A 23,600-nucleotide genomic window follows, 5' to 3' on the forward strand; every position below is an offset into this window, starting at 1 on the left:
TCACACAGGGCGGATTCCCGTCGGAAATCTCGCGGTTTGGCCGCAGCAAAAAACGCGAGATTTCCGCCAGGAGAACCGCCGTGGTTTAAGCCGTGGTGGCTTTGAAGCGGCCCGGCCGCATGCTTTTCTCCATTGCGGCCGGTGCTCCCATAGAGGAGAGCGCGGCCGCGACCTAAATAAACAAAAAAACGAAAGTAAACAGACATGCTCAATCTTTGGAAACCGCGGCTGCGGCGGCCGCAGCCACGGTTTCGACCGGATTTACCGCTGCGGATTAGCCGTCCCGTGTGGACGAGGTTTCTGAGAAACCTCGTCCACATGGCTGGCTAATCCCGAGATTAGCGGCCACGGGCGGTTTTGCCGTGGGCAGATCTGCTGCGGCAAAACCGCGGCAAATCCACCCTGTGTGAACCCAGCCTAAAAGGAGCACCTCACTTGCTATTGCTCTACCCAGTAGTGATGGGTGAAAAGATCAGTTCAGCTGGTTCAAAAAACTTTTGTAAAAAGTTTGGTTCGGTCAAAAATAGTTTAAACCGAAATGGTAATTCAATAAACCCCCTAAAACTGCTGTCTAAGACCTCCCGCACACAGACATTCGGCAAAGCGCTGCAATTTCAATCGCGGTGCTTTCCTGGGATTTTACTTTCACTTTAGGCTGCGGCTGAGAGTGGGGTTAAGCATACCTAATCATTGATGAGGTGCGCTAAATGTCCAAAATAGAACAGACTCCGCTCAAAAATCCCTGGAAAGCACCGTGATCGAGCGGCTGTCTGAGAGGCTCCATTGAAAACAATGGGAGCGTTATACCGCGATTAGCACGGCATGGAAAACACCACGCTGATCGCAGAAAAAAATTTTTGTTTGAGGGAAGCCTTAGAGACACTTAAAGCTACCTATAACACTCTGAGAGTATACACTAGTATTTAGTACTAGTGTTGAGTCAATCAAACTAGTAGAACCCTGTTTTGAGTAAAACTTGGCTAAAATCTTGGTTCGGGTTCATGCTGAACTGACTTTAAGCAAAGTTCGATCTGAAATAGAGTTCTATTGGTTCAGTTCACTCAACACTAATTTCGAATTAAAAATAAATTATAATATTACCCAGCATGTACCTGAAAAAGGTACACAACTCGTCCTGAAAAACTGACAGCAATTAAAAAGTAAAAAGTTATGACTCCTTGAATATGAGAAGTTAAAAAAAGTTAATAATTTTTCTGGTCCTTAAAGTGGTTTTCCGAAACCAAATTTGTACCACGTGTAGACTAACCATGTAAATATAAGCAACTTTGTAAAATACTTGCCTTTCCCAAGGGGTCCAGATTTCTAGTTCTGACTGCAGGTTACTTATGTTTCCTTCTATTTGCACTGATGTCTTGTTCATAGTTACATGATAACAGGATTCCAATTCCGATGTTTGTTACATCATCATTAACGTCATGTACTGGGAGTTGGTGTTGCTGTTACTGAGCGTGCAAGGTTCATCTTGCCATTGCTATGCACTGTGAGCAATGTGGTCTCTGCTACTCTGAAACACACGGGGCCAGAAGGGTGCGATATAAGCAAGCAGCACTTGCCTGTTGTATATCGGGTAACCAAAAACATTATCAAAATATAAAAAATATACTCACTTAGGTTTATTTTAATATATGTAAGGCTTTTTAAGCAATTGCAACATTTTTCGGCCAATCTCATTGAAGGGTTACACCTTTGAGGACACAAATAATTTTGGCCTTAAAGGGAACCTGTCACCAACTAAATTATGCTGCTTATCATTTAGGTGACGTGGAGTTCAGAAGTCCTCTTTTCATACTCACCTGGTCCTCCCCCAATACAAAATCTGTAACAAGGCCCTTGAATATAATGCTTTATTCATGCTACTAGACTTACTATATGGAGAAAATAGGCCTTGTGGGCCCCCTAAGGGTCCTAGGCCAAGGAGCAACCGCGTTCCCTACATCTCCTATAGTTACGCCTCTATATATATATATATATATATATATATATATATATATATATATTACAAATTATAGTCACTGAATACCCTTGAGGGGTTGTTGATTCAGGGAGTTATTATGACTTCCAGATTTAGAGTGGGGAAGGAATTTTTCCCCAAAATTTTGTAGAATTGGCTTCTACTTTGTGGGGGGAAGTTAGCATTCCTCTGGATCAATAGGTGGCATTGCATGGAAATATGTCTTTCTTCAGGCCTATAAACTATGATAATTACAAGTCCAAACCGCGCTGATAATTCTAATATGCATACTAAAGCCTTATTATCCAGAATTCCCTTCTGAGATACTCAATCGTAAAAATTTACCAGCATTTACTTGTTGTCATAGATAGGATTTTCTTGGATCAGAGTGAGATACAGTATAAATCATCTCCTAGAATGGAAGTTATCCGATGTGAACTTAGCAGTAAAAGGATGAGCTTGGCATTAGTCCCTGTCCAAAGTCAGCCTTGGCCAAGAAGGTTGGGTAACCTGGTAACTTGAAAGGAGAGTGCAGGAAGCTCTGGAATCTGAAGGCAGTTTAATCCTAGATGTGTGAGGCTCCAAGGAAGACATTGTGCTATCTTTCCTATAATTCAAATGAGGTTTCTGAGAACAGAAGAGTAAACAATATAAAATGTAAGTCATGAACATTCGGCACATTTTGCAGTTCTTTACAAATGGATTGTCAGAAAACAACTTGTTTAGATGAAGTTTTTATGTCTGAACAAAAACTTTTGGTGATTTTGTTTTTAATTTTCGATGTCACTATTCATTTTTTAAATGAATACTGTAAAATTGCAGTTACCAATCTGACGACTCTAGTCTGACACGTCCTGTTCTGTAGAGAGCTCTTTCAGCAGTAACTCACTGTCATCACTGGAAGATTTACATTGAAAGATGACACATATACATACACTTATTGTAAAAAAAAGAAAGAATTAAGCACCTAGAAGGAGTTGTCGGAACTGAATGAAACTTTCTCTGTGTGATTGTAACATTGATATAAGTAAGTGATTGCAATATCAGAGCAAAAGGACCATTTATTGTGGAAAACTGAACACCTGAAGGGAGTATGTATCTAGTACCCTGTTGTACCGCCTCTAGCTTAAATATAAGATGTGATACAGGCAGGAATGGAGACATACAGGTTCTGTATGGTATACTATGGAATATCAGTCCACATTTGCTGTAACTGAGCCTCTAGATCGTGCAAACTCATAGACTTTTGAAGTTGGTGTCCAAGATGGTCCCATACATGTTCTTTTGGTGATAAATCTAGTGACCGGGCAGACAACAGAAGTGTGATAATGTTGTGGAGGCATGCCTGTGACCCCCTTGTGTGTGCAGCAGAGCATTATCCTGGTGGAAAATACCTCTTGGATGCCACCATTAGAGGAACACATGTGGCTGCAGGATGTCCTGCACATATCGCTGAGCTGTCATTGTCCCTCGAACCACTACTTGGCGTGACTAACTGTTATATAACTATACTGTTATATGGCCCCCCAGACCGTCACACCAGCAGTGTGGGGGCAGTCTGTCACTTCACAGCAAAGGCATGATTGAGGCGCTCACCCCGAGGTCTCCAGACATGAAGACGTCCGTCGTCTATGCCCAAATTAAACCTGGATTCTTCACTGAAGACAACCCGGCTCCACTCTGTTGCAGTCCAGTTTTGTTGTTCACGACACAACTGTAAATGGAGGCAATGATCAGTGGTTGTTTATGGCCGCACACATAATGGCACCATGAGACCAAATGTCCTGTAGCCAAGTGCCTGAAAATATTTCTGACAGACGCAGGGGCCTGTAAAGATGTGCCACCTGTCTCTGGATGGTGGACAACAAAACTGTCAGTTGAAACTGCTTGTGCTTGTCAGAAAATCAGAGGATCCTCTCTACCAGTAGTCTGTTAAGGGTTTCCTGAGCCCAGCTGCCTTGTGTGCGTTTCCTCACGCATCCCCAGGTCCCAACACTTCCTAACAGTCTGCTCAGAATGGCCAAGATGGCGGGCAATTCATCAATTTGACCATCCAGCTTTTTGTATTCCAATAACTGTGCAAAATGTTTTAGATTGCATCATGAAAGCATGTCTACTGGTCAACAAGTTCTACACAAGTGGAAAAAAGAGGTTACTAGACACAAGGAGCCTCTGAGAGCCATTTTATGAGCAAAGGGAAGAATCAATTTTAGGGTCTCAGGTGGCGAGACCATTGGTCTAATCATGCCATAATTCTAATCAATAGCCTATCTGTCTGAGATGTAACTGCATGCTGAGTTTTGCTGCAAAATTACAACTTTCTCTAGGTGCTTGATTTTTTTTTTTTTTGAAGAGTGTATTTAGATAACACAGGATTCACCATTCACAATAGGTAATGGTCACATCCCACCTCCTCCCCCTCCCCACACAATAACATCTGCACAGGGCCCACAACATACCCACAGCACTCTCCCATAGAAGACAATAGTTTCCTATGATCCATGTTGCTGCTGTAAAACATGTCTAAAGCTGGTTTCAAGCCTGTGTTGGGGATTCCCAAATGGAGCAGAAAAGGGGAATCCTTGCAGATGAACTGCTCTGCTTCTGGATGGAGCCAAACAGCACAGGATAGACCCTATTGACTATAATGGGGTATGATCATTTTCCGCCCAGCAATCCAGCTTCTGGATGGAAGAAAAAGAACTGCATGCAGCTCTTTTTCTTCCAATATTTTGAGCCAGATCTGCGATGGAACCTCCAACTGGAGGTTCTGATGCAGATATGAAATCGGCCTAAAACACAGTTGTTATTAGGAATCTTTAGTTATACAGGTTTGTAACAAGCTGAACAGACCTTTCTTTTTAAATTTGCAATGGGTTTGCATAGTAAAATTGTTCTGCCTGCTTATTTCAGAATGACAGTCACATGTTCTGCGGAATAAATGAATGAAATCAGCTTGGTGATAAATAAAAACTGAACCCAGTGTTCAGTGTTCAGTTTTGCCCAGAGTTGTTCAACATTTTTATAAATGATCTGGAGGAGGAAATTTATGGGAAACTGATCAAATTTGCTGATGACACAAAGCTAGGAGGGATAGCGAACAATAGGGAAGAGAGGGAGAGTATTCAAAAAGATCTAGAAAAGCTTGAACAGTGGACGGCGACAAACAGAATGGTATTTAACAAGGAGAAATCCTACATTTGGGCAAGAAAAATAAAAAAAAAACAACACATTTTTGGCTAAGCAGCAGCACATGTAAAAAAGACTTGGGTATACTAATAGATCATAGACTGAACATGAGTCAAAAATGTGATGCAGTAGCCAAAAAGGCAAACACAATTCTGGGATGTATTAAGAGAAGCATACAGTCTAGATCCCATGAGGTAGTTATCTACCTCTACTATTCTATAGTCAGATCTCATCTGGAATACTGTGTCTAATTCTGGGAACCTCACTTTAAAAATATGTTGAGAAACTGGAGCAATTTCAGGAAAGAGTTACCAAGATGGTGAGTTATCTGCAAATCATGTCCTATGAGCAACGGTTAAAAGATCTAGGAATGTTTAGCTTGCAAAAAAGAAGGCTGAGAGGAGACTTAAAGGAGATGTCCCGAGGCAGCAAGTGGGTCTATACACTTCTGCATGGCCATAATAATGCACTTTGTAATGTACATTGTGCATTAATTATGAGCCATGCAGAAGTTATAAAAAGTTTTATACTTACCTGCTCCGTTGCTAGCGTCCTCGTCTCCATGGTGCCGACTAATTTTCGCCCTCCGATGGCCAAATTAGCCGCGCTTGCGCAGTCCGGGTCTTCTCCTCTTCTCTATGGGGCTCCGTGTAGCTCCGTGTAGCTCCGCCCCGTCACGTGCCGATTCCAGCCAATCAGGAGGCTGGAATCGGCAATGGACCGCACAGAAGCCCTGCGGTCCATGAAGACAGAGGATCCCGGCGGCCATCTTCAGCAGGTGAGTATGAAGACGCCGGACCGCCGGGATTCAGGTAAGCGCTGTGCTGTTTGTTTTTTTAACCCCTGCATCGGGGTTGTCTCGCGCCGAACGGGGGGGGGGTTTAAAAAAAAAAAAACCCGTTTCGGCGCGGGACATCTCCTTTAATAGCTGTCTACAAATATCTGAAGGGCTGTCACAGTGCAGAGGGATCAGCCTTATTCTCATTTGTACAAGGAAAGACTACAAGCAATGGGATGAAACTGAAAGGGAGGAGACACAAATTAGATATTAGAAAAAACTGTGAGGGTGATCAATGAGTGGAACAGCTTACCACGGGAGGTGGTGAGTTCTCCTTCAATAGAAGTGTTCAAGCAAAGGCTGGACAGACATCTGTTTTGGATGATTTAGTGAATCCTGCACTGAGCAGGGGGTTGGACCCGATGACCCTGGAGGTCCCTTCCAACTCTACCAGTCTATGATTCTATGAACGGTTTCTACATAAAATGTATGACTTAAGGCAAAAGGACCCTAAAAACTATTTTAACTGGAAGCGCCAAGAAAAAGGTTGCATAGAGGTAGTAAATGTGACTATTATAGGGCTACCAGGAAGAGGGGACCCATTCCATGTTGGCTTTAACCCTATTGATCTGGATGGTCATAATCAGTACGGTAAGTAGAAAGGTATGTAAAGTGCTGCAGTCTCAAGGTCCCTATCATCCTATGTGGTATGGGATTCACAGCAAAAGCATGAGATCTGACTTTACTGGTAGAAATCAAAATCTACAACTTTAATCCTCCTACATACAAGTTAAATCCTCCTTATAGTATTCATTCATAATGCATTTTGAGGCTTTGCTGCCTCTTCTTCAGAAAGCCGGAGTGGCTCCTGCCAGGCAATGCTAAGTGTCACCCAAAGAGGAAAAAGCATCAAATGCTTCACCTTTTATATAGCAATAGTTATATAACAGTTTCTAGTTTTTCTTGTATTCATTTCACAGTTTAGAGGTTACCTTGACACACTGGAAAGAAAGTTCATTAGAAGTATAATGAACCAGCGCAGGCTAGTCCTGACTGCTGCCTAGAGAATGCACAAAGCCACTTAATATTCACGCGAGTTATAACACTTCTCTTAGACCAGGGGTGTCAAACTCACTTTCACCTAGGGCCACATCGGCATTATAGGTGCCCTCAAAGGGACATTTATAAGGGATCATTCATACCGTCGTATTTGTGCTTCGTACAATGTGCATTATTTTTGCTTGCGTAATATTGGTAGCTTAAACACTATTGACTAACATTGGGGTATTCAGACATGCGCTGTTCACATGTGTGAAAAAAATTGCAGTATGTCCTATTTTGGTCTGTATTACGGACTGAAATTGACCACTAAAGTCAATAGGATCGCATAAATACGCAGTAAATACACACAATATATTATTATCAGCATATTATTACCATATCTCCTAAACCAAACGCCTATTACTCTCCCTGCTCCCTGTCCTTCTTACTGCAACCCCTGCTAGCTGTAATCAACCGCCCCCTGCAGTCATACCGATTCAGCCAATCTGACCATTGTCTGTGTGTATCATCCCTCACTCTCCACCTTGCCATACCGGGCACATCTCCAGCCCCTTTACCTTCTGTATCACCCCATTATTTGTAGTATGTAAGCACATTGGAGCAGGACCCTCACCCCTATTGTTTCCATCGACTAATTACTACATGTAACCATGGTTTTGTTAGCGCTATATAAATAAAGATTATTATTATTACATACATTAGATGCATTCATTCTTTATGCATGAATGCAGGAGAAATATATGCTTGCAGGTATTTTTTGTGAATACACTTGCAAAAGAATACAAGTTCTAGATTTGCAGTGAATACTCTGTTTCAGTCTGAAAAGCTGCAGATTTCATGGACTAAAACTGCATACGCCTGTATGAATAAGCCCTAAATGTAACCACTCGTTAACACAGCTATGGAGCTCTAAGCACTATGATGGTGTTTTGCCCGCTCCATCTTTTTAGCACTGAGTTTCCTACCTTGAAGATTGGCTATGGTGCCTGGGTAGGACTGACGGAGTTGTGCCCCCACCTGTGAGTTCTTGAACAGAGCGGTATGGAGGTGAATACCTGAACTCAGAATCCAAGATGACACCCACTCCCTGGGCTGGTGCCGCCCAATTTGCCATGCACTGGTTTTGTCTTTTGGGGAAAATGGAGAGCCAGTCTGTCACATAGGCAAGGGGAGGCTTAGATTGTGGAGTGATTGGTACCCAACTTTCCGAGACTCTGCACGTCAACTGGACAAGCAACCATCACCTCCAGCCACAATTCAACAGCAATCCGCCTAGCTCAGTGCTCGATATCGCTGCCACCACCAATGTTCATGGGCGTTGGATCCGAATGCAAATTACCCACAATTATGTCTTATGTTAACACAGACTGGGTACACTAATTAATTGAAGATGTAATTCTAAAAGGAAAAAAGTACTTATTTACAGAAAAAGCCACAAAATGATATTACAAGGTAATAGGCAAGGAGTATACATAAGAAATTTGCACACAGTATTAAAATAAAAGGATGAAAGTAAAGAGTGTTACCAAACTTTGTGTGGAGTCATACGGAATTATAGGGCAGTCTACATGCAAAGTGCACTGCAAGGGGCTGACCCTGAATATGAGTCCATGTGCGATTTTCTAGTCCCCATGGGGGGTTGACTTACATCGGGGCACAAGGAGAATCAAATCAATATTTCCTTCCTAACTTCATGGTATGGGTGAGCCCACAATGAAAATATGGCTGCTAAGTTTCTTCTCATTATTTCACATACAGTTTGAGCCAACACACAAATATATTCGGATATATATTTTCCTAGATATACGATTCCAGCTCGTGGTGCTGTGGTCGATGGGCTGTGACGTACTGACCAGTCATAATTTCCAAATTACATTTTCCTCTTTGTTTGAGAGAAGTTCCTTTGTTAAAATTGGCTCCAGAAAGATAGCAGGTCTGGCGGTGGCCAGTTCCAAAGTGAGGAAGAGAATTTACTGGGTTGTAAAGGGTTGTTCCTGTCCTTATATCATATTGTAAATAGTTCCCGCTCTGGTTTAGCAAGGCTGTTGTACACTACAGTCCCCCTGTGGAGTTGTGACTTTTTGAAGTCTGCTTTTCCAGCTGCTTCAAAGCCCCCTTCAGCACTCAGCTTTCCTAAAAACTACACAGCGGTGTTACAAATCACGTGGGACCAAGGTACTATGTTTTCCTGAAAATAAGATACTGTCTTATAGTAATTTTTGCCCCAAAAGAGGCACAGTGTCTTATTTTCAGGGGTGTCTTATGCTTACGTAGCCGATGGTGTCCCTGTGCCTCACGCTGGTCTCCGGCACAGCAGCAAGCTGCCGTGTCCTCCGCACTGACAGCATTCTCTTCCTGGTAACTAACGGGGCTTTGAATGCCCTGCCTCCAGCACGTGAGTGCTGTGATTGGATCATAAGCGCCACTGGCTCAGCCAATCAGAGCTGGCGCTCAATGAACCAATCACAGCCATTCAGTGATGTAATTCACTGAATGGCTGTGAATGATCGAGTGCCGGCTCCGATTAGCTGAGCCAGTGGCACTCTTGATCCAATCATAGCACTGGCTTGCTGAAAGCGGGGTATTCAAAGTTGCAATATCAGGAAGAGAATGATGTCAGTGTGGAGGAAACAGCAGCCTGCTGCAGCGCCGGAGACCAGTGCGAGGGATCGAGATGCCACCGGCTCGGTGAGTATTACTCTACTTCTGTGTCTGGACCTCGTTGTGGGCCACATAAAATTACATAGTGTGCTGGCTTAAGCCCGCGGGTCTTGAGTTTGACACATATGCCCTAAACTAATATAATCATGACTTTTGCAATGATTCCGCCCTTTTTGCTTGATGATGATTGGTAACATGTATGTTAAGACACCTATAAGCTCTCCCACTACGATTTGTTATGTATAAACCAGCACCACTGAGTTACATCAGAACATTGCTTCTTTGCAATCACGTTGTGACGTGTTCCCCCTCAGCTGTTGTAATTTGGAGCGCCGAGTAAACCTATACCAGGCAACCCTTCGAAATTACCCAAACACCTTCTAGCTAGACCTTGTAAAGTCTAGGCTTGTTATACAATCACATGCAATTATACGCTCAACAACTATATATCTATAGCTATCTGATTAAGTATAAAAATTACAACTCTGATGGTATAGATATCAGAGGCCAGAGCCACAACCTCTGGGAACCTTTGGGGGGACCCAAAGAACAGTCTGACTCATTATAAATGGGACATAGTGGTGGTGGTGTGGGGAAGGGGGATTGTTACAGATTTTGCAATGAATCCCAGGAACTATAGTTAGAGATCTTTTTAGATTCAGCGATTCACTCCGATAGAAAACCACCAATCAACAAGATGAGCAGTTGTCTACTAGGCCTCTACACAGGTTGATTCATTCTGTATTAGGAGGCAAACAATTGTTCATAGGATTGCTCGTCCCTATAGAACTGACATTGGTCGGTTGCACATCTATGGGATGTCCAGTCGACCAGTGAATATTTTTATGCTTGCATTAAGGATACGATTAGCCAATGAAGGAATTATTGTGTTTGCTAGTTTGTCAGCTAATCATTTGTCTTTTTCCATGGCCTGCCGATCAGGCAAATGAACGCCATGTAAAAGGCTCTTTACGCCTTCATTCTGATTAGTTGACTGTATGAATTTTAGAACGTGTTTGGATAAATGTCACGGATGAGAATTTAGATTTTGAAAAATGTCTCTAGACATCGCTGTATTTCTCATTGGCGGAATGCTACCTATTCCGGTGTTTGTCGCGCAACTGTTGCAGCCAATCTATTGATCTCCAGCTGTCATTAAACTACATAAACCAGCATGCTCAACCAGCTGCTGTGAATTCAAGTTCAACTCCACCTAGAAAGCGGCAGGTTACATATCTCTGTTCTAGAAGAATTATAGCCTGGCAATTAAAGGTGGAATGTGAAACTCGGCTCCGAAGGCAGACTGTAAGCTCGCTGTTTTGCAATTATCTGCACAATAGTTGAATGGCTCTGAATGTCTTGGAACAATTTGATATCCCCTGTGCTTCCATTTCTGAAATTCACCAGTCTTGATTGAAAAAAAAAAAAATGGTAAAAATGTAGATAAGCATCGAAAGTAAAATCAGATGAATAACTTGGCACTTCAGGTCATAAATGTAATCTCCTAATCGGAGCTGTGACACAGATGGTCATGTCGGGGGTTCGATATTATTGACCTGCTCTTTGTAATGTAATTGTGTCTGAAATATACATTCATAGCAGTGAGCCTTGCAAGTCACTGCATTGCCACTTAGCAACATATGCTAGAACTAGGAATGAGAGTGTGTGCAGTCAGCCATAGAGCGCCGTCTGGATACATCTTTAATGGTTGTCTGCTCTGTACTCTAAAAGCTGCAGCTCTACAAATAAAAAAGTTAAACCCAGGCTGAATCCCGCGTTAGGTTGCTGGTGGAACCCATTTTTTATCTCAATAATACAGTTTTACCTTCTCCATTTCAGGATTCGTAATTGTCACCTCCGAAAAGTAAAGCAGAATATAAAGATCACCAATAGATAACCTCCAATTATACAAGACAACATGTATGAAAATAACCTGTATCCTTATCTGATTGGGTCATCGTTACTAGGGAGGTACCCCAGGGGTTGGTTTGGGGTCCTATTCTTTTTATTAAAGGGGTTGTCCCGTGCCAAAACGGTTTTTTTTTTTATTCAATAGGCCCCCCGTTCGTCGCGAGACAAACCCAATGCATGGGTTAAAAAAAAAAAACGTTTAGTACTTACCCGAATCCCCGCACTGCCGCGACTTCTTCCTCACCTTAGCAAGATGGCCGCCGGGATCTTCACCCACGATGCACCGCGGGTCTTCTCCCATGGTGCACCGTGGGCTCTGTGCGGTCCATTGCCAATTCCAGCCTCCTGATTGGCTGGAATCGGCACACATGACAGGGCGGAGCTACGAGGACCAGCTCTCCGGCACGAGCGGCCCCATTCACCAGGGAAAAGACCGGACTGCGCAAGCGCGTCTAATCGGGCGATTAGACGCTGAAATTAGACGGCACCATGGAGACGAGGACACTAGCAACGGAACAGGTAAGTGAATAATTTCTGTATGGCTCATAATTAATGCACGATGTACATTACAAAGTGCATTAATATGGCCATACAGAAGTGCTGAACCCCACTTGCTTTCGTGGGACAACCCCTTTAATGACCTGGTAGAAGGATTGGGCAGTAAGATAGCAATACTTGCAGATGACACAAAACTATGTAAAGAAATTAACACAAGAGAGGACGCAAGGTGGTTGAAAGAGGATCTGGATAAGTTGGGGACTGGGGCAAATGAGGTTTAACAGTGATAACTGTAAAGTTCTGCACATGGGCAGGGGAATACATGTCACCATTACACACTAAATGGGAAACCACTGGGAAACACTGACATGGAAAAGGACTTGGGGATTTTAGTTACCTGTAAGCTTAACTGGAGCAACCAGTGTCAGGCAGCTGCTGCCAAGGCAAATAGGATCATGGGGTGCATCACAAGAGGTCTATGGGCACATGGTGAGAAAATTGTTCTTCCTCTTTACAAGTCACTGGTCAGACCACACATGGCATATTGTGTACAGTTTGGGGCACCAGTACTCAAGGTCATATCAGAGCTTGAGCGGGTACAAAGGCGGGCAACTAAAGAAATAAATGGAATGGGTGGACGACAATACCTAGAGAGGTTATCAAAATTGGGATTATTTAGTTTAGAAAAAAGACGGGTGAAGGACGACCTAATATCTATGTATAAATGAATCAGGGGACAATACAAGGATCTCTCTCATCATCTATTATATCCGGGACTGTGACTGTAACAAGGAGGCATCCTTTGTGTCTAGAGGAAAGAAGGTTTGGTTCTTGATTGGTTCTTTGTGCGCTGCATTGATTGGCTGAGCAGCACACAAAGAACCAATCACAGCCATCACATTGTGGAGACGGGATTTATGAATTGGCCGAGCAGTGTTCGTCTCTGCATCTTCGGGGGCGATAACGAAATTTTCTGCGGAGTGAGCAGAAGCTGCTGCTGGAGATGCAGCGACATCCTCTGAGACGAACGCTTCTCACACAATTAAAAAATCCTGCCTCCACAACGCAATGGCTGTTGATTGGTTCATCAAGCGCTGCATTGATTGGCTGAGCAGTACTCATGAACCAGTTTAGAGCCATTGCTTCCTGGAAGCGGGATTTATAAATCCCAGAACCAGGAAGTGATCTTCTGTCAGTGGAAGAGGACTGCAAGCAACTGCTCTGAAGCTCCAGAGACAGTGGAAGGACACGGACAAGGGCTGCTGGGTAATTTATTGTTTTTTGTTTTACTTTATGTAATTCAGTGAGGGCTTATTTTTGGAGTAGGGCTTATATTTCAACCCCCCTCTCACCCTCCCTCCACAAGAAAAAAAAATCCCCAAAAATCAGGGTAGGGCTTATTTTTGGGTTTTGGGGAACATGGTACATCAACATAGAGGGAGGTTCTTTACTGTAAGAGCAGTTAGACTATGGGGCTCACTAAAAGAGTTTAAGAGGGGCCTAAACGCCTTTCTTGCATGTAATCGTATTGCATGTTATAGTCACTAATTACTTCAGGAGGGTCCAAATTGGCTTCTACTTCATTGGGGTTTTTTGCCTTCCTCTGATCAACATTGAGGGGGTAAGATGATGGACATAGATCTTTTTTCAGCCTAACATACTATGTTACTATGAAAATGGTCACCTTTTGGTTTCCTATTGCATGTCAGCTGTTAAATGTGTATTGATTATGTCTAGAGATGAGCGAACCTACTCAGTTCGGGTGTTTTTGAACTCGAGCACCGCTTTTTCCGAGTAACTCACTACTCGGACGAAAAGATTTGGGGGGGCGCCGGGGGTGAGCGGGGGGTTGCAGAGGGGAGTGGGGGGGAGAGAGAGCTCCCCCCTGTTCCCCACAGCTACCTCCCGCTCCACCATGCCGCCCCTCGCCCCCGGTGACCCCCGAATCTTTTCGTCCGAGTAGTGAGTTACTCGGAAAAAGCGGTGCTCAAGTTCAAAAACACCCGAACTGAGTAGATTTGCTCATCTCTAATTATGTCCCATGTCCAGCAGCCATATTGCTGTTGCCAAAATGTTTGTGACTGTCCCATGCATCTGAATGAGACTTGCCAAAATCCACATGCATTCCACCAAAAGAAGTTCCATACCTTTGAATGAGGTTATTTTCATTCACAAAAATCTATGCAACACATTCTCCACTTGTGAGTGTACCCTTAGGGCTCCTTTCCACTTGCGATTGCGTTTTTTGTTAACGCGATTGTTAATGGGACTTTCTAATGTTAAAAACGCAATGCAATGCACCAAAAACGCAGTTGCGTTTTTTACAATAGAAAGTCCCATTGACAATCGCGTTAACAAAAAACGCAATCGCAAGTGGAAAGGAGCCCTTAGGCCGCCTTCACACATGCTGTAAATGCTGCAGAAGTTTGGAGCCTAGTACTGTACTTTCTGTGCACGCAGGGCTAGTTCACATGAGCACACAAAACACCCTAGCCCTGATCTAACCGACTATTTAACTTAATGTGGTCCAGATGTGTTCTGCTATTCACGGAATTACACATCTGCACGTGTATTTGCGCACTTCCTATCGACTTCTATGGAGGCCTTTGCTGTGCAATACGCGGAAAGACAGAGCAGCTCCTATTTTTTTGCATGATCACACGTGCAAAACATGTTCATGAGAATGAATCCATTGTCATCCATGGGTTCTATTTTATCTGCATTGTGTGCTAAGATACGGTCATCTGAAGAAGCCCTTAGATGTGGATTTGGCCACTGCAGATTTGTGGCGTATGTGGTGTGGGTGACTGCAGCTGAAGAGCAGGGGTGGGGGGAGGGGGGTTAACTGGGCAATTCTACAGGGCCCCCATCCTCAAAGGGGCCCCTTGCCTTCAGTGCCAAAACTGCTATTAAGCTGTGGCGCTGCTTATCCTTGACAGAAAGCAGTTGGACAGCACCCCAGCTGGAGACGTGCAGAGCGGAGTACGAGAGTGATTCACAACTCCTTGGTAGGAAACTGGAGTGTGGCCACAGCTACTACTTTCCACCTCTGGGCTCCTGTTCTCAGATCCATTGGATGCATCACATGACCAGGGTTGGTGGTTTGATTGGCACCAGGGGTCCCAAGGCCACTCATACTACCTATAGACTTGCACTACAGCTGCCACAACTGATGTGGGGAAGGAGGGATGGGGGCTCCTTGGGCGGCAGCCCTTATCCTCTGCAAACAAGAAACAACTATGCCACTTCTCCACTAATCTCCTCCTCTAGTGGTGTGTAAGTATATACTATATATTTATGTGTGTAAATTGTGATTCTTGCCTGATGAAGGGGTCTAGTAGCCTCAAAAGCTGGCAAATAGAATGCTTTTGGTTAGCCAATAAGGCCTCATGACCACGGGCATGCACAGTGGAATCCCGCAGCGGTTTCCACCCGTGCCCGCAACCATGAAGCCGAAAATGACAGCATACTCACCTGTCCGGATGCTGCGGGTCTCCCCTCCATCGCGGCCGGATCTTCTTTCTTCAGCACGGTGTATGTGCTTGGCACATCCGCGGCACAGCACAAAAACAGCTGCGGTTGTGCCGCAGGTCCGGATGGCTTCCATTGACTTCAATGGAAGCCGTGGGAGCCGTCCGTATGGAAGATCCACAGGAAAATGGAACATGCTGTGATTTCTTCTCACGTGTGCTACCCGCATGTCAGGAGAAAATCACATCCACATGCATTTATTTGCTCTGCAGATGCTAATGCATCCCTATGGGCTTCTGGAGCTGCGGATCTCCCGCGTGTGAGACACGTGGATTTTATAATTAAAATCTGCATATGGACATTGGGCCTAAAGATCTCACCTCTCTAACACTAAGACTATATAACGTCCCAGAGATGTTTGCATGCAGTTAGGGATCTTTACAGCAGATACTATGAATGATAAACATCTAACCAAACCTGAGCTGACAATCCCAAGTCTTGTTCTTAGCCGTGTGATTACTTTGTTGCCAGCTCATCATATAACATTCTATCTGACACCATGGCAAAGTGTGATATTGGACTGCAAGGCATGGACCAAGTCTAGCGAAACACAACCGTCACAGAAGATTTGTACTCTTGCTGGTATTATTATCATTTATTTTTTAGCACATTTTGCAGCTGTGAGAATGACTAAATCATACATGTAACCAATGCAGCAAGATGATGCGCAACAGAAAGCGAGATAAGAAGGCAATGTTTACCCTGTATGACTAGTGGGAAGGATTGTGTAAAGTCAGCCAGCCATCGTTGCTTATCCAATAAATCAGGTCACACATGAGGGGAAACACACAGGGCGATAGTTACCCAGATTTTTGCTGGAAACAATTAATTCGGTCGTTAAGGGTCCCGTGTAAGCACAATAAATAGCAATCCAAAAGTCACATGTACCTCAAACTGGCTTCCGCTTTCAGACAGAACGATTGTTCAGAAATTATTCGAATAAGCAAAAGTGAACGATAATCATTCGGCCTAAACGTGAGCCAACAACTGAAAGTTTTCATTTCAGTTTTTGCCGGCATAAAAATCGTCGTTGGCTCATTTACTTCCCTTTCGGTTTAACCCTTTCCCATCCAATTTGTATTCTGGTTTTCCTAGGGGGCTTACTCTTTTTCTGCTGTTATACAACGGCGCTATCTGCTGGCTAAAACCAGTACTGCATGAGGTGACACATTGGATAGGCTCTGACAGCAGAGAGGCTGGCAATATACAGTAAGAGAATCTTGACGGATGTCTTCCAACATCAGAGCTGTACAGCCTTAAATCATAATGTCTTCAGACGTCAGACAGTGGATTGGAAAGGGTTAAACAGTAATGATTCAGTCCCTCCCATCCTCTTATACAGGACTGGCCAATCCTGAGCGATTCTCATTTGATTGAGCCAACGATGTATCCACCTGTCTAAACGGGCTGCATGAGAGCCAACGAGTTAGCAGTGACGTCACTCGCTCATTCAAGCAAGAATGGTCTAGTCTAAGAGGACCGTTAGGCACATACAGATGTAGTAGTTTTCAAATAGTCTGTAATAACTTTCTGCAACAAGTTGTCTTAAACCATTAGAAATGATTGTTCTCCAATCTTGAAATGATGTTAAACTCTGCTGCCTTTGTTCTGTAGGTTTTACTAGAGTTACGAAACCACAATAGGCTTAAAGAGGTCCTGTCATGTACTCAGGTCAGCGGGGCCGGCTGCATAACTTTACAGCTAAGACCTTGCTGACTCTATCACAGCTTTTCTTTTGTTTCTACTCCAGCCTGTTCCGCCGTACTGAATTCCATTAGATTCGGCTCCTGGCATTTGGAATCTGTCAGCTGAGTGGCCTCCACCGTTTACTGTAAATCAGAACGGTTAAAGGATTTGGTAATGTTTAGCTTGCAAAAAAGAAGGCTGGGAGGAGACTTAATAGTGGTCTACAAATATCTGAAGGGCTGTCACAGTGCAGAGACATCAGCCCTATTCTCATTTGCACAAGGAAAGACTAGAAGCAATGGGATGAAACTGAAAGGGAGGAGACACAGATTAGGTATTAGAAAAAACTTTTTGACAGTGAGGGTGATCAATGAGTGGAACAGGTTACCACGGGAGGTGGTGAGTTCTCCTTCAATAGAAGTGTTCAAACAAAGGCTGGACAAATATCTGTCTGGGATGATTTAGTAAATCCTGCACTGAGCAGGGTGTTGGACCAGATGACCCTGGAGGTCCCTTCCAACTCTACCATTCTATGATTCTATGAAATGTGACGTCATCCATTGACAATGAGCGTTGGAGACTGCTCATGTCACAGATTCAAAGTGTGGGAGCCAAATCTAATGCGACTCAGTATAGAGGAACAGGCGGGAGTGGAAACAAAAGAAAAGCTGTGTATTGGAAAGGCCTTAGATACAAAGTTAGACAGCTAGCCGAACTGACCCAAGGATATGACAGGTCCTCTTTAATTCAATGCTGTTTTACCATGGTGCCATAATGGTGAAGTATTCTATACAATAGTGCCAACCTGTGAGAAGGTACCATTTATAAAATGCTGTAACATCTAATCTGCCTCTAGGACTGGTACTAACCAAATCCTATAGTCTTCTTGGCTATTTTTTAAAGTTAAAAATTCACAATATATCTTGAATACTTGCAAATAAATAAGACCAATAATGAGTTTGCCCCAGCACTGTCTCCAGATCCTATGTAGCAAGTGTATGAAGAATACAAAAAAACGAAAATATATATGACCTTGTTTGGTATAATATCTCTACTGAACAATCACTGCATTGGGAACAGCTGCCACATGACATCTTGTGATCAGTAACGTGGTACCACATGGTGGCCACATTACTCTTTCAGGTAGTGCGCTGACCTCTCCTCTGTGCAGCAGAAGGTCACATTTAGCAGCCATGGATAAACGTGGTGACTCTTGGTGTTCAGAGGTGTGGTGCCAGTACTTCTGAAACAATCCCACTTGTTGGCTGTTACCATACCATAGTATTAAAGATGTACCAAGACTGGTTGAGCCATGGACAGTCTCCAATAGAAGATCACACAGTGGCAGGCCATGTCTAGTTGATCCTAGAGGTGGGCATTAAGTAGCACATCTGGTATCTCAGCGACAGTTGGAGGAACACAAAAACAAATTCTCCACACTTCCTTGGTCCCTAAAGTCACTAGACTGTAACCCCAGTGAGCATATTTAGAATATGTAGAAGGGGCCTGTGAGATCTGAAAAATGTGCATTAACTGACAGAGCTGCTGGCGTGCGCATAGCTTGAGTTCAGTATGAAGGATGCTTGCCACTTTATGGAATCTGTTTCATGAAATCTGAAAGCCATGATCACCCAAAAAGGTGGACCAACCTGTTCTTTATTGAGTAGGTGTACGTAATGCAGTGATCTTTCAGTGTATAGTGTAACGCACAGTGGTGGAAATGATGGAACATTGTATTCCTCCGTGATGTATAAATTATACTTGCCCTCCGCATTCTCTTAATATCACAAATCATTTTCTGATGACTGCAGCATTAATAGAAGTGATAAGTGTGATATTTGTCTACATAAAATAGCATTAGAAAACATCATTAATTATTGTAATATTAGGTTATTTTTTACACTAGCTATATAGTGGGCTTTTATTACCTGCCACCATTTATTGATGACTTTTTTAATTGGATTATTTGCATACTGTGAAATACTTTAGAGAAAAATCAGCAGAACAAAAAATTCCTCTAAATGAAGACTGGTGAAGAAGAAACTCCCCAGATATTTTATGACCAGTTAACTAATTCCCAGCTAGGGCCCATTTTAAAGTTAGAGTAGCTACACTTGTCAGAGAGACATGTCAAAAGTTTTGATTACTGGCAGTCCCGCTGACGAAACTCCAACTTATCGCTAGAATGTGGAGGCTGTAGCGCTCACCAGAGCACTGTTCCCCTTCAGCTGTTTTACTGCTTTTCAACTCCTCCTAGTAGCTGAAGACAGGCCACATAGAGGTCTATAGAAGTACTTTATACAGGCCATCTTCAGCTGCTGGTGGAGCCGAAATGCAACAAAAACAGTAAAGAGGGAACAGCGCTTGGACGAGCGCTGCAGCCCCCTCATTCTAGTGATCAGCAGGATCCTCACTGATCAAAACTTTTGACATGTTTCTCTGACATGTCAAAAGTTTTTGAAAAGTGTTGATACTCTTTAAAGGGCTTGTCTGAGATGAACAGACCCCCGATGGCATAAAATAATACACAAACTAATGCTCACCTCTCCCATCCCTGAATGTCCTCCACTAACAGCTCCGGGGCTCTCCTGTGACATACTATTTGCAGACTACAAGAGCCGAACCACTGAACTCAGTGATTGAGAGTTGTTCAATTGAAGGATGTGGATTTTGGTGCAGATGTTCTGAGAACAATCCTTTATTACTCCATTGATTCATTTTTATCTTCACTACTGTAACTCACTGTTGACTGGTCTTCGCCTCACTGAACCCTTCCCTCTCCAATCTACCCTGAATGCAACTTCAAACGGCACGGCCTCTAAAGATAACCACCAGTCCCTATATGGGCGGGGACACGCCCCGTGATGATGTCACGACGTGATGCGGATGGTCAGGTGATCGGGAGCAGGTCACATGACTTATTGCTTCCAGTAAGCCACTGATCAAAACGAACTTTTTACTTCATCAAAGATGCTATGCCATTTAGCAATGTGCAGGGAGGACTCATGTTACATCCCGCAGGTAAAGAAAACGTCAATCAGTACTGTTCATAAAGGAGGAAGAAGTATTTTTAAAGTGATTGTGCTCCACTTGATTACCATGGTTACCAGGATGTGTATGGGCGTTGCATTAGTATACCTGCTGTGTGGATTGGCCGCTGTGGGGTACACACCCCTAATGGGTGTAGCTATGTAACCCTTATTTAAGAAGCTAGGCTACAATGATTCAGGATGCTGGCAGTCCACCACTAGGACTGTCATGCTGCCGCTTGTTCTATTTATTTTATGATTTAATTCTGCTTTATCTGATCCTAATAAGGGGGGGGGGGAATCTTACAACCCTTCGCTAGGCTGAGAATTTGCCTGATTGCAGAAAAACCCTATTTAGTGGGAGCTATACTATTGATAGCTTTTGAGTATATCAAAACTCACCTACTAAAAGGATCTAATAGACAGCGATGTATTACCTGGGGAACTTTTTTTAGTGCGCAGACTATCTGGGTATTGACCAAGACATCACTCTAAGTGATAACTGGGCACTGTTCCTCTAGGAAATATTATTAGGCTATCAAGTACCGCATATCAGCTTAGGAGGAATTATTGCAGCGATCACTCCTCATAGTGGGGTGCTAATTCAATACAGTACCTTACCTATACTTACTCATTGCCTCTAATGGATTATAGTCCTAATCTATAAACAATTTTCTGATAACCTTACTCCAGGGAATCATCCCAGGAGATACTTGAGCCCCTGAGGAGCCCACGCAGTGGGCGAAATGCGTAGGACAATTACAAGGTCTATTTTGTGCATAAAAACACCTTGTGTCTATTATATATTGGACTATATGAGTTGTATGCAGATTCCGGCTGATTACGACATCATGCTCAGGTTCGGAAAAAAAATGCATAGGTTTTTTTTGGAACATTTAAACCAAACCCCCCCCAAAAAAAGAGCTATCTTCTGGACGTAAAAGACATAATAAAGAAAACGTCCAGGATCGATACTGATCTCGAAGTGTTACTGTATGATACAATTTCACATTCCCTACCGGATAGCGGATTTTTTTGTTTGTGTGTCCATAAGGTTTTTAAGCAATATTTATTAAAAGTTAATTTTTATGAATTTATATTTTTGGGTCCTAAAAGTGAGCTATCCTGAATGCAGCAGCCAGGCTCATCTTTCAGTCCAACCCTGATGTCTCTAGGTTGTGCCAATCACTACACTGATGCCTCCACCCTGTGCCAGTCACTACACTGGCTGCCTGTCCACTATAGAATACAATTTAAACTCATCAGATTAATCCATAAAGCTCTCCACAGGGCTGCACCTCCCTTTACCTCCTCCCTCTTCTGTCTACAGCTCTACCTGTTCTCTCTGCTCTGCTAATGATCTCAAACAAACATCCTCCATAATCGGATCACCCCACTCCCATTACCAAGAACTCTCCCAAGCTGCCCCAGTTTTCTGGAATGAGCTACCCTGGACAATAAGGTTAATCAATAGAGATGAGTGAGCATACTCGTCCGAGCTTGATGCTCGTTTGAGTATTAGGGTGCTCGAGATGCTCGTTACTCGAGACGAGCACCACGCGATACTCGTCTCGATTAAACGAGCACTGACCATTGAATTCAATGGAGACGGCAATACAGCTGGCTCCATTGAAAGCAATGGCCTGCCGGCGAGCGCGGGATGAATTGTCGGGAAGGGGTTAAATATATAAGCCCTTCCCTGCAATTCATCCAGAAATGTGTAAAAAAAAATATATATATACTCACCTGGTCCCGGCAGACGGAGTTCAGCGCGGCCAGCGGCAGTCCTCCTGAACTGCTCTGAACAGCTGTGAGTAGTATTTAGCAGCCGGGGATTTAAAATTCCCGCCTGCTGAATGATCTGCCTCTAATTGGTCACAGCCTGACCAATCAGAGGCAGATTCCACTCACACACCCATTCATGAATTTATGAATGGGTGTGTGACTGCTGCCTCTGATTGGCTCAGCGGGACCAATCAGATGAGAGGCAGCAGTCACTCACCCAGATGTGGCAGAGGAGAACGATCTTTATGCTGACAGTGGGGGGGGGGGGGGGGTCTCACTCTTGCCACTATTGTGGCTTAATAGTGGGACCTGGGAACTTGAGATGCAGCCCAACATGTAGCCCCTCGCCTGCCCTATCCGTTTCTGTGTCGTTCCCATCACTTTCTTGAATTTCCCAGGTTTTCACAAATGAAAACCTTAGCGAGCATCGGCGATATACAAAAATGCTCGAGTCGCCAATTGACTTCGAAGCGAACTCTCGAGCATCACTGAAAGTTCGACTCAAGTAACGAGCACCCGAGCATTTTGGTGCTCGCTCATCTCTATTAATCACCAATGTCTGCAGTCTTAATCATGCCCTAAAATTATATATCTCTTTGGGGAACCCTATCACATTCCTGAATCTAACTCTTCCCCATTTACTCTGCTTCTACATTCTCCCTCAGAACCTGATCAGAGTATCCCCAAGCTCCCCATACACCCGAATGCGCTTCATTTCTATACATACACAGAAATCTGTCTGATGACCGACTGATACAGCTTTATTGTATACTACCCTAGTTATATAAAAGACAGCTGAACTATTGCATACAACAAGCACTTGCACCTCTTGTGTTACCCCCATTTCCTCATAGATTGTAAGCTCTTGTGAACTGAGAAGTATGAGGTGACTTCATGTCATTGGTACAGACTGCATTTCAATTAGTACATCACTGGAGCCACAGCTGAAGTATTCGGTACCCACACAGAGTCACATCGACAGGTATTAACGTCGAGGCATAGAATGACAGCCTGTTTGCCTGACAGCAAATCCGGGCAACCAGTATTCGCACAATCCCAAACTAAAGTTGTGACAACGTTGCTGTGTGCTACCATTAAAATTCAAGCATCCCAAGTATGTGGTCCTGGCCTTCTCCTCTGCATCAATCAGTGCTGACAAATGTGAGTAACGGGGGGGGGGGGGGGGTTCTTTCACTGATTTCACCTCCCTAAGCCGCGGACCCCAGGCAAGCACACAGTACTCTGCCTTTCAAGACTCTGGACCCCAGTTCAGAAAATGAGCCGTTTTCATGTACATGACCTGTGAGATCTGACTTTCTTTCTAGTTTCTGCCTGGGACCTGATATTCCCTTTAACATCTCAAGCGTTAATTAACTTCAGTTTCCACCTGAAGTCAACTGATCATTATATTCAGACTTTGTCATAAAAGTTAAGTGGTTTGTGCAACCCCAGGACCATCCTCAACTTTTTATTCTTCCCCCACAGTGTTTCATACATT

Source organism: Eleutherodactylus coqui, chromosome 6 (assembly GCF_035609145.1).
Source record: "Eleutherodactylus coqui strain aEleCoq1 chromosome 6, aEleCoq1.hap1, whole genome shotgun sequence".
Classification (NCBI taxonomy): Eukaryota; Metazoa; Chordata; class Amphibia; order Anura; family Eleutherodactylidae; genus Eleutherodactylus; species Eleutherodactylus coqui.